The 12,319-nt window shown below is 36.7% G+C and overlaps 1 protein-coding gene and 1 long non-coding RNA gene across 2 annotated transcripts in view; both read left to right on the top strand.

Annotated features, from left to right (window-relative positions):
- The window catches only part of KCNIP1 (potassium voltage-gated channel interacting protein 1), a 604,539-nt gene that overhangs the window by 111,592 nt on the left and 480,628 nt on the right, over positions 1-12,319 (top strand). The gene's annotated exons all lie outside the window — the stretch shown is intronic.
- On the top strand, positions 3,464-11,580 carry LOC120312440. Its single transcript, XR_005557896.1, has 3 exons — positions 3,464-3,659; positions 10,087-10,178; positions 10,931-11,580. It is a non-coding gene; the product is annotated as an uncharacterized LOC120312440 (long non-coding RNA).

Genomic DNA, 12,319 nt, shown 5'->3' with positions numbered 1-12,319 from the left:
GCTGGTCCAGAATGTGGTAGCACAAATAGTTTTGAACACACCTCAGTAGGCCCAAGTTGTACTGTAGTTGTTTTAATTATTTATAGTGAAACACAAGAAAGAAAGATGTTTCTTTCCATTTGTGTAAAATTAATGCAATCTGGTATTCTCCAGGCTTAACAGAACCAAAGCTCTTCATGAGATGGCAGATTCCTTACTTTAGGAATCTAGTTCAACAGGACATTGAAGTCCTGTTGTACCTGAGCTTTTCTAGTGTTGCCATATAGTTTGGGAAGGAGTTATGTTGCTTAAGAGGACTGTACTTGCACTAGTAAACTTGCCAGGAACATGTTGGGAGGGATTTGATCTCCATAAAAGGTTTTAATATATCTGTTTCATTTGGAGATTGCCTTGTACTGTACTAGAGCCCATGCTCCAGGATATAAACTCTAGAATTTTTCCTCCAATTATCAGGTACCTTGTTCTTTTGATGGCTTTGAGAGGCATCTGATCTATGTTGACATAGGAGTTTCTCTAACTTGAAGAACTGGGTCCTGTTCTTTATACCAGAAGCAGAATGTGTAAACCTTGGTTCTATAGTCTGCAATTTAGTTATTTGAATAGTAATCTCTCTTTGCCTTTTAGCATAACTGTAATATATAGGTAATAGATGCTATCTGTTTAACTTTGTCTAACTGCAAATAAATTAACAAGAAAATAAAATGCATAGTCAACATTACAATTATTCTACACTTCAGCACTTCCCTCCCATTTCAGTCTTCTTGAATAAATCTAAATTACGGTCCTATGGCTACTACAATGCTGCAAAATTCTTGGGAGCATTGTGACCAGTGTCCCACAGTGAGGTACAGAGGAAGATGCAGCTGCAAGATTTCGGGCTGCATCACAATCAAGTCTCAGCAAGCAGCAGGAAGATTTTTACAGCAGTATTTTTGTCTCTGTTGTTGGCTTGGCTGTAGTTGTGGTGAGCCAGGCCCAATTACTTGGGAGTATGTCTTGTGCTAAATAGAATACTAAAACTACTTCTTAGTGTCCTGTTTCAGCAAACATTGATTCCTGGTCACTCACAATCTCCAACATATATCCTGTGGCAAGAAATCAATCTGAGTTTCTCAACAAAACAACAGTCAAACAAAACAGTTTCATTCAAATTGTGGCCCAGGTTTCACAGCTGTCTTTTTTAAAAAAAAAAAACAAAAAACATTCAACATAGTTTTGTTTAGCATAACAATGATGGTGCACAATTCACCTTCATTACTAAAAGATAAATATTCTCTTTCTTGCTTTATTTGTTTATTTCCCTTTCTTATCCGCTATAGTTTAGCTCTGGCACTATTTTCTCCACCTTTCCCATCGTTTAATGAACTTGTGCTTGCGGTTCCCAGTCCTGAGACTGAATTAATGTTCGCTATTGACATAACTGTCATCTTTGCTCTCAGCTTCATTCCTGTGAGAATCAAAATTAAATCAACCCAAAGCATGGACTTTTAACAAAATTTAAAATTTTGTTTGATTAAAATAATTATGTAAAGATCTATATTTTAATAAGAAATACTATAAAAAGTATTTTAAAAATAAGTCAGAATGAAACATTTTCAGAAGAATCTGTTTAGAAACCCATGTGTAAACACAAGATCAGTGAATTTTGTATGAAAATCATCAAACTGTAAACAGACTGACATATCTATTCTGAAGCAGTATCCATTTTAGCTTTTCCTATATGCTGCATTATAAATCCCATAACTTTAAGTTAACATTGCAGTATGGTTGGAACTCAAGTACACCATTTGGGAAGGTTAATCTAGTCAGATTTCAGCTTATAACTCTGATACTTTTTGACCTGAAGAGCAAACGGTGAAACTATTAATCTACTTGGAAAGTGCTTCCAATTAATTCTTTAGCCACAGGGATGCTTGAAAGAGAGAGAGAGAGATTGTTCTTAGGTCTAAATTAAAACTTTCTAATCATCAATGGAGCTCTTTGTACCTAACCAGGCAATTTTAGAAAAAAAACAATGGAAAATGGTCTTTATTTCAGAGGTGAAAATGCAGGGGTGGGTGAATTTTTTTATAATTTTACTGGATAGGAGCTTGAACTAAAAGATGAGTTTAGTTAAACATGGGAAACACAGAAGAGAGACCTTCCAGAGCTGGCGCACATAAGAAATTCTGGCCAAATGGCCAGAAATAAAACCAGACTAAAAATACATGAGCCCAAATTTAGGATTCTGTTGGATGCTTTTGCACCAGCCCTTGTTTCTCAATAGACACTCTATTTTTTCTAGCTCACATTATCCTATTTTGCAAGGCTTGGGAAGACTCACTGTGGTCTAAGGAAGGTTACCCAGTGCTTCATAATAGCAGTTGTATTCAGGATAGACTATTCATTCTAATTAAAAAAAAGTTAATCGAATTCCGTGTAATGACTTAGGGGTATAAACATGGTTTTGAAGACATAATGAGATTCAGTGATGATTTGAATTCAAGTCTCGTCATTTCCAGTTCAACAGACTGGCTGCTATGTAGGCTTTTGCTAAATTGCTATATAATAAGAAAATGAATCATGTTACATTTCTTTTTGTATATAATGCAGGGTTATAGGATTGAGTTTTTATTGGAATTCTTGGCTAATATTTTATAAAACCCACAAAACTGCAAAGTCAGATGAATCTGCAACAGCACAATATAATCCAGTGCATTGTAAAGAAGTTAAAAAACTATCTCTTTAAGCCAAATGGAAAAGGCAGGAAAGTTTCTGCTAATTACTCTTTGCAATATTAGTTCTTAGCATTTAATGAAAAACTTCTGTATTTTTAAAACACACTGCCAAATTTAGCTTCCGAACAGCATTTTTATCAGTCAATAAACTCTGATTATTTGTACTAAACTTTATAATGCATTGAGCTGGAGTCATATAGAGATTTATGATTAAATATTACCTACCATGATTTAGGAGTAAAGCCTATAAGGCAGCAGTCTGAAGTATACTAATAGAGTGAATCTCCATGAATTTGTTGCAAATTAGTTCTGAATAAACTTGTACTTGAGCTGTCAATGAAGCATGTTTAGATCTTGTTGTTCCCTATTGTTATTTCTAAAATCATCTTCCATTTCTTTTTATTTTTCAACATAAATGCAAAAGTACTGTGTTTTTTGGCAGGTTACTATGAATGTCTTGGAGTCTGACTTCCATCTTTAGAAATAGGCCCATAGACCTTGAAGGGTGACTGGAAATTTCTCATGGACTTAAATCTATAAATCCTAAACACATGACTTTTAGATCTATGTTAATATGTTCCTTGCTTCAGGAGATCACACTGCTGAGCTTTGGCTCTTAAATTCCATCAGGAAAAACAAAATAAAGCCACAGTCTTCCTAAACAAGGAGCCAAAAGCCAGAAAAATCTTAAGAACCTTCTTTGATAAAATGCAAAGCTAGCATCCAGAATGAGAATCAAAATAGAAGCTACTTTTGAGCCTGGTCATATGAGTCTCCAGTCAGAACTAACTAGGCTGCTAGCTAAAGCCTGAATTTCACCTTTGAGTTGTGAGCTCTCCTTCGGGGAAGAAAATCTGACAGCCCTCTAAAGTAGATAAGTTCAAGAAATATATGCAATAAGGATCCCAAGAATGGAAATAACCCAACCTCATGGAATGCAGGGTAAGCATCTGTTTATATTATACCCTTATCAATTTAATAGAGTTGTGAATATACATAGAGATAATTTTGCCAAATTCCAGGGAAAGCTGTATGCAGTGACCCACACATTTAAGCCTGGAGTTCATATTTTCTCCAATCTTTGCAAGAGAGGGGATGAGAAAGAGGGATTTGTAAATATTTGATTTACTTTGAGGAAATCATCTGACTTCCTTTCCAAATGGAGGATTGTAAATCTACCCATCATTTATCATATCTGTTCAATTATTACTGGTGGACTTACAGTAGTCACTTTCTATATTTCATGCAGTAATTAATATTTTGTATATAAATTTTATGAGACTATATTCTGATATTCTTGTCTAAGGAAGCATCATGTCAGGTTGATGAACTGATTTCTCCATGGGCAAATGTTGACATGTTAATTAATGAAGCTACTATGAGAATCTGCTTCTCTTATAAGATGTTCTTTGCTGGAAGATGTTTATTTGCCAAATCTTATGAGAAGAAAAACTGTTTTATCTTCTGTATGGATTTATTCTACCTTAAGCAACCCATCTATTAACCAAAAGTAATGGTTGCTTAGTCTAATATATTGTATATTATGTGTGCTCAGATATTTTACTATTTTAGTTTATTGTTGCTCAATTAATTTTTTTGCTATGTCTCTGCAGCTGCTCATTCTAGTCTAGCTCATTTCACAGCTCACTTAAAGCAAAGGGCCTAGAACTGCATTTACCTAGGTCCTGCAGGTACATTTACCTGCATTTTTAAAAAATAAAAATGTCAATGATCCACTGCTGGATTGAGTTTTTTAAAAAGAAAAAAAGTAAAGAAAAACCTAGTGGAAATTTTGGTAAGTCGGGGAAAGAAAAATGATAATTGAAACATTTTTTTTTGTTTGATGTAGTCTGGAACTCTGCTATAGTAGAAGCTACAGCAGAAATAATAATAATAATAATAATAATACCCCCCAGTGAGGCACTACCTTGACGTGGTTGTGGGGCTTGTGTACTCTGAGGAAGATGAGAGCTATACCAGAGGTTCAAACATACTGGACAGGTCTCATCAGAGGAGTCAGACAAAGAGTGTCTCTCCCATAAAAAATATGGTGAGATGTAAATTTCAGAATGCCATACCGGCTCGGACGTCGCCCGGGTTAACAAGGTCCGCGCTAGATATTGGAGTTCCTGGATATCTGGTGAAAAATGGGTTACAGGACTCAGGACTGTTGGCTGAGCAACCAGGGCCAGCAGCTGCAGAACTACTGGAAGAAAAGGTGTCTACCCATCACAGATACACAGTGATTGAAAACAAAGAAATAATGATCTGTTACTACAGATCAAGTCCAACAAAAAGAGGATATCTAAAACGAATGCACCAGTTCTGGAAAGAACAACATCCAGAATCAGAAATAACAGAACAGAGACTAGCAGATCAACGCCGATTTATAATATGAAATAAAGTATTCACAGAAACAGAATTGGACGAACTGCAAAGGTTTACCCAGGGCAAAGAAATCAAAGCCTTATCAGAAGTAATTCAGAATGTAGAGGCAAACCAGGGGGAGTTGGCAGTGAAGGAATCCAGCAGAGATATACAACTGTTCTCATTTGGAAACCAGGCACCACTTCCTCAGGAAGAACAAAACCTTCTAACTAAAGAAATAAAAGAATTGAAACAAAGAATAACTGAGCATCTAGAACAGCACAAAAACAACAGAATAAGGCTACCTGCATTGAAACTTGTTCCAAAGAAACAGCTAGCACAAGCATTAAAAGATGCAAATACTGCAATATCAAGTATAAGCACCAATTCACTGCAAGAAACAAACCAACTAATGTACAGCATAGCTGCAGTTATAACTGAATACCTGGGATGCAAAATCAACAAAGAAGAAAAACAAACAAACAGTGCACCACAAAAATGGAAGGTTAGACTAGAAAATAAGATCAGCAAGTTAAGAACACATGCAAGCAAGCTAGAACAGATGAAAGAAAAGAAGCTGAAGAACAAGAAGACCAAAGAATACCTAATCAAGAAATACCACTTAGAAACAAGGAAGATCAAGGAAGCACTGGAAATAATAAAGCAACAAATAACAGCTATAGCCAGGAAAATCAGTAGATATGAAGCTCAAATTGCAAACTATAGGCAGAACCTCCAATTTCAATCCAATCAGAAACGTTTCTACCAATCCATCAATGGAGAAACTGCAAAGAATCAGTCAGTACCTGACAAGGAAGAAACAGTGCAGTTCTGGAAGCAGATATGGGATAACCCAAAGAAAATACAACAAGAATGCGGCTTGGTTAAAAGAGGTGGATGCAAATAAAACAGAAGTTGAAATGAAAGAACTAGTAATAACAACAAAAATGGTAGAAAAAAGAGCAAAGAAAATCAAAAATTGGTCAGCACCAGGTGAAGGTGAACTGCATGGGTTTTGGTTGAAACATCTAACTGTTATACACCCACTCATTGCCAAGCAGTTCAACAATATACTACAAGGAGGAGAAATTGAAAAGTGGCTAACAACTGGGAAAACCTACCTAATAATGAAAAATCCAGCAAAAGGGGCAACACCAGGTAACTACAGGCCAATTACCTGCTTACCAACAACTTTCAAATTACTAACTGGTGTGGTAGCTGATGCAGTACAACAGCATCTAGTTGAAAACAATCTCTTTCCACCTGAGCAGAAAGGAAACCGCCCCAATAGCAGAGGAACAAAAGATCAACTCCTAATAGACAAAATGATCTTGGAAAACTGCAAGAGAAGGAAGACCAACCTGAATGTGGCATGGATTGACTACAAAAAGGCATTTGACTCTCTGCCACATGACTGGATAATCAAGTGCCTAGAAATAACAGGAGTCAGTAGAAACATCAGAAAATTGTGCAAAGATCGATGGCACAATGGAAGACACAGTTGCAGATCAATGGTGAGAGACTGGGAGAGGTTAATATCAAGAGAGGAATATTTCAAGGAGATTCATTGTCACCATTACTATTTGCTATTGCACTGTTTCCTCTGTCAACAATACTGAATAACTCAGGACATGGCTATCAAATATCAAAAACATCTACCAGACTATCCCATCTCCTTTACATGGATGATCTGAAGCTGTATGGAAAAACATCATCTGAAATAGAATCGCTGCTCAACACTGTCCGTATATATAGCCAAGATATTGTAATGGAGTTTGGCTTGGACAAATGTGCCACACTTACTATCAAACAAGGAAAAATAGTGAAAACTGAAGGAATCAAGATGCCCCACGAAAATAACATTAAGAGTCTGGATGAGGAAGATTACTACAAATACTTGGGTATCCTTCAAGCTGACAACATCAAGCACACTGAAGTCAAGAAAAAGATTAGAGGTGAATACATCAAGAGAGTGAAGAAGATCTTAAAGTCCAAACTCAATGGAGGAAATACCATAAAGGCAATCAACACCTGGGCAATTCCAGTCATTAGGTACACAGCTGGAATAGTGGACTGGACTCAAGCAGAACTAAAAGCAATGGATAGGCAGACCAGAAAAATAATGACAATGAATCATGCCCTTCATCCACGCAGTGACATTGATAGACTTTATCTACCAAGGCAAATAGGTGGGCGTGGAATGCTACAAGTACATCAGATGGTTGAAGAAGAAAAAATGGCTTTGGAAGAATATCTGAAGAACAATGATGAAGATGCACTGAAATTAGTATATCAGGAAGGCTTACTGACTACTGGAGAGACCAAACAGGCCTACAAGAAAGACCAAATGAAGAACAGAATAGAGGCATAGGAAGACAAAGCACTACATGGCCAATACATTAAAAAAATAGCTGGGAAAGCAGTTATTAACAAGATCTGGCAATGGCTAAGAGCAGGAAAATTGAAGAAAGAGACCGAGGGACTAATTCTGGCTGCACAAGACCAAGCCTTAAGGACAAATGCATATAAAGTCAAAATTGAGAAGACAGCAACAGACAGTAAGTGCCGCCTATGCAAAGAAGCTGAAGAAACAGTGGACCACCTGGTAAGCTGCTGCAAGAAGATTGCACAGACTGACTACAAGCAGAGGCATGACAAAGTAGCAACAATGGTGCATTGGAAGATCTGCAAAAAATATCATTTGCCTGTAAGCAAAAACTGGTGGGATCATAAAATAGAGAAAGTCATAGAAAATGATGAAATTAAACTGCTCTGGGACTTCAGAATTCAAACAGACAAGCACCTGCAACATAACACCCCAGACTTAACAATTGTCGATAAGAAAGACAAAAAGTCTGGATAGTGGACGTGGCAGTGCCTGGAGACAGCAGAATAGACGAGAAAGAATTGGAGAAGATAACAAAATACAAAGACCTACAAATAGAAATAGAAAGACTGTGGCAAAAGCAAGCAAGGGTAGTACCAATAGTCATAGGCGCCTTGGGTGCAATCCCAAAACAACTGGAGCACCACTTGAACATCATTGGCATTGACAAATTTGCCATTAGTCAATTGCAAAAGGCGGCCTTACTAGGAACTGCTTCCATCCTGTGACGATATCTGTAATACCATCAAACATCCGCATCTGCCTATCCGAGGTCCTGGGTAAGGACTCAATAGGTAGACAAAATGCCAAATCCAGTCTGAACATCTGGCTGACTGTGCTATGATCCATAATAATAGTAGTAGTAGTAGTAGTAGTAGTAGTAGTAGTAGTAGTAGTAGTAGTAAAATTTGAAGGGACCTTGGAGGTCATCTAGTCCAACCCCCTGCTCAGGTAGGAAACCCTATACCATTTCGGACAAATGGCTGTCCAGTCTCTTCGTAAAAACTTCCAGTGTTAGAGCATTCACTGCTTCTGGAGGCAGGTTGTTCCACTGGTTAATTGTTCTAACTGTCAGGAAGTTTCTCCTTAGTTCTAAGTTGCTTCTCTCTTTGGTTAGTTTCCATCCATTGCTTCTTGTCCTGCCTTCAGGTGCTTTGGAAAATAGCTTGACTCCCTCTTCTTTGTGGCATCCCCTGAGATATTGGAACACTGCTGTCATGTCCCCCTCATCCTTCTCTTCATTAAACTGGACATACCCAATTCCAGCAACCATTCCTTATATGTTTTAGCCTCCAGTCCCCTAATCATCTTTGTTGCTCTTCTCTGTACTCTTTCTAGAGTCTCAACATCTTTTTTACGTCGCGGTGACCAAAACTGGATGCAGTATTCCAAGTGTGGCCTTATCAAGGCATTGTAAAGTGGTATTAACACTTCACGTGATCTTGATTCTATCCCTCTGTTAATGCAGCCTAGCACTGTGTTGGCCTTTTTGGCAGCTGCAGCACACTGCTGGCTCATATTTAGGTGATTGTCCACTAGGACTTTGAGGTCCCTCTTACAGTTACTACTATTGAGCAAGGTACCCCCTATACTATAACTATGCATTTGGTTTTTCTTGCCTAAATGTAGAACCTTGCTTTTTTCACCATTGAATTTCATTTTGTTAGATAGTGCCCAGTGTTCAAGTCTGTCCAGATCCTTCTTTATCTTAAGCCTGTCTTCTGCAGTGTTGGCTATTCCTTCCAGCTTGGTGTCATCTGCAAATTTGATGAGTTTCCCATCTATCCCCTTGTTCAAATCATTGATGAAGATGTTGAAAAGCACTGGGCCCAGAACAGAGCCCTGGGGCACCCCACCACACTTCTCTCCATGTAGATGCAGTTCCATTGAGGACCACTTGCTGAGTACGGCCGATCAGCCAGCTGCGGATCCATCTGATGGTGATGCTATGTACGCCACATTTTTCTGTCTTGTCAAGTAGTAGGTTGTGATCTACTTTATCAAATGCTTTACTGAAGTCCAAGTAAATTATGTCCACAGCATTCCTCTGATCCACTAATTTTGTCACTTGGTCAAAGAGTGCAATAAGATTTGTCTGGCATGAACTATTTTTGACAAACCCATGTTGGCTTTTAGTAATGACTTTATTAAGTCATTATATTAAGGAGCAAACTGAAAAATTGCAAGAAAAGAACTTTTTGGTATGTGCTGGAAATGTGTATGTGTACGTTTTGATGCTCTAACTTTGGAAATGGCATTAAGTTTTTTAAAAAGTATGTTTAAGTAAATAAAGAACAGTGAAGGGCTATTTTGACACAAACATTGTAACTCTACACTACAGGGGGTATTGTTGGCTGCTTTGGAGAAATTTGAGTGTGTCCTTCATTGTTTTGCCCAATGTCCTATGAGACATAGTACATAGTAAGGAAAGGGATTCATACTTGCCTTCCTGGCGTGGATGGGAGAGATAAACAAAAAATATCCTCCAATCAGAAGGCATGTAAAACATCTAAATATCTAAAATTAACACCTATCATAATTTTACTGCTGGACCAAACATGGAAATGAAATGCATTGGGTTCAATTCACTAAATAATCCCAAAGATGATTTTTCAGGAGGCAACTGATGACAACAATGACCTGGATGACTGAGAATCTCCATAGTCACAAAATAATCCCGTGAGTAACCAAGTAAACCCTAAAACATGGTGAGTTCATAAGATTTTGTTCTGATGATCTCTCTTTGTAAGCACCCATTTATTGAAGAAACCATCAATCTCTTTCCTCATTTTTTTTCTTTGAAAATTTATTTCATATGCTCATGAAAAGCTCACAAGAGTTCAATATGAATATATTGAGCCAAATCTTAAGAACAGTCAATAAACAATAAGAGGACATTTTATCTTCATTATTGAGTCTGTAGGCATTTTTTTCAAGCAATAATTTGTTCTTTCAATCAAAAGCAGCAAAGCTAAATCCATTTAAATAGGAATATTGCTTATTTTAGTTTGAAATACAGAATATTGAATCAATACGTTTTGATACATTTTCTTATATGTAAATATATGACTTAAATATTACTAGGTTGTATGATTTAGCTGCTAATTATCCCAGTACTGCCAAATGGTAAGCATTCAACCATACCTTGATAGGTATCTAATTTGTTTGAATTGAAAGGTAGGTTATAATTTTAAAATAGATTTTTTGGAGAGTTCTGTTCTGAAATATAAAATAATAACAAATGTCTCCTGTTAAATATAATGAACACTTTTCCTTTATGTATGTCCAAATTTTAGTTCAGTCTGGAATTTCTTGTGAAGTTTTTCTTAAAGGCCAGTATTTCAAAACATTAAATATTTTGGATTATCACAACTTAGAGGGCAATCAATGAAAACATATTTGCACATTTATAATCCCTAAATGTTGATTCCTTTAAATAAATGCATGTCTTCCCTTGCAGAATAAACTCCGCTGCCATTATATTGATAGATTGGAGACAAAGTAGAACCATTAAGTGCATACATCCAAAAGAAGCAACTGTCCACTGCTCCAAGCTGGAACATGAAGACTGCAAGCCAAAGGGAATAAAAACACTTGAGTGTTATTTTCGCTCTTTTTACAGTGAGAAGTATGCATATTTCAAAAAGACATGGAAAGATGGGAAGTAAAAGCCCTTATTTTCTTTCAGGCAAGCGAACTGGTAGTTTTCATGCACATATCTTTTATTTGTTTGTTTGCTTATTTATTTAAACATATAAGGAAAGTGAAAGAGATATGGATGTGGGTAAGGAGGCCTCCCAAATTTTATTGCAAGCCATATTGTGTTCTTAATTCAAGACATAATACATTAATTTTACATTAAAATGTTCTTATTGTTCGGTATTCTGAGAGATGCAGCACTTCCAAATATATTGTATGTGTTTGGAATTGTGTGTGTGTGTGTGTGTGTGTGTGTGTATAATTTCTTCCAAGTACATACAGTACCTAACCATCCTTTGCTAGTCTACTCTTAGACCTGTTTCCTTTATAACATTCCCCGTTCGCTTTAATATCAATTGTATTTACTATTATTAAGCCACTGTGGGGAATTTGTTTTCTGCATCAAGTCACTTGTGGTATGATATCTATCTATCTATCTATCTATCTATCTATCTATCTATCTATCTATTTATGAGACTTATATACCGCTTTAAGTGCAAGCACTCTCTAAGCGGTGTACACCAGTAAGCAATGTATATATATATATATATATATATATATATATATATATATATATATATTTACATTGCCCCAACAATCTGGGTCCTCATTTTACCTACCCCGGAAGGATGGAAGGCTGAGTCAACCCTGAGCCGGTGAGATTTGAACCGCTGACCTGCTGAACACAGTCAGCTAAAGTGGCCTGCAGTACTGCACTCTAACTGCTGCGCCACCTCGGCCCTATAAAAATTTAAATATTTAAAATGCTGTTAGTGGCTTTTTTGTTCTTTTTATGTGATGCAGAAATGGTTTTCATTTTCCTTTTTCATCCATTTTACATGTGTACTTTGCCTGTAAGATGGAGATCCCAGTGAGTGAAAGATTGTAAGGAATGCAAAGCTTTATAAAATTTATAAAACCTGAATTCTGTTGCTAGCAATAGACAACTGCTGATCAGCTCTTAAAAGACAATAGTAAACAAATTTGCAATTTTTGTTTTCATGACTGTATTCCAAGCTACATGGTTTTTATAATAACACTTTTAGCTAGAAATATAAAACTTTATAGAAATTCATCTGCTTGAGAATGGAGAATTCCAGAGACCTAAAGAACATTCAATTTCCCTTACCTAAGCTAGGATGGCACAGCC

The sequence above is a fragment of the Crotalus tigris genome, unplaced genomic scaffold (genome assembly GCF_016545835.1).
Source record: "Crotalus tigris isolate CLP2741 ecotype Arizona unplaced genomic scaffold, ASM1654583v1 scf7180000017568.12009008, whole genome shotgun sequence".
NCBI lineage: Eukaryota > Metazoa > Chordata > Lepidosauria > Squamata > Viperidae > Crotalus > Crotalus tigris.
Note: the sequence above shows the minus strand (reverse complement) of the source record. Positions and strands in the feature narration are given on the sequence as shown.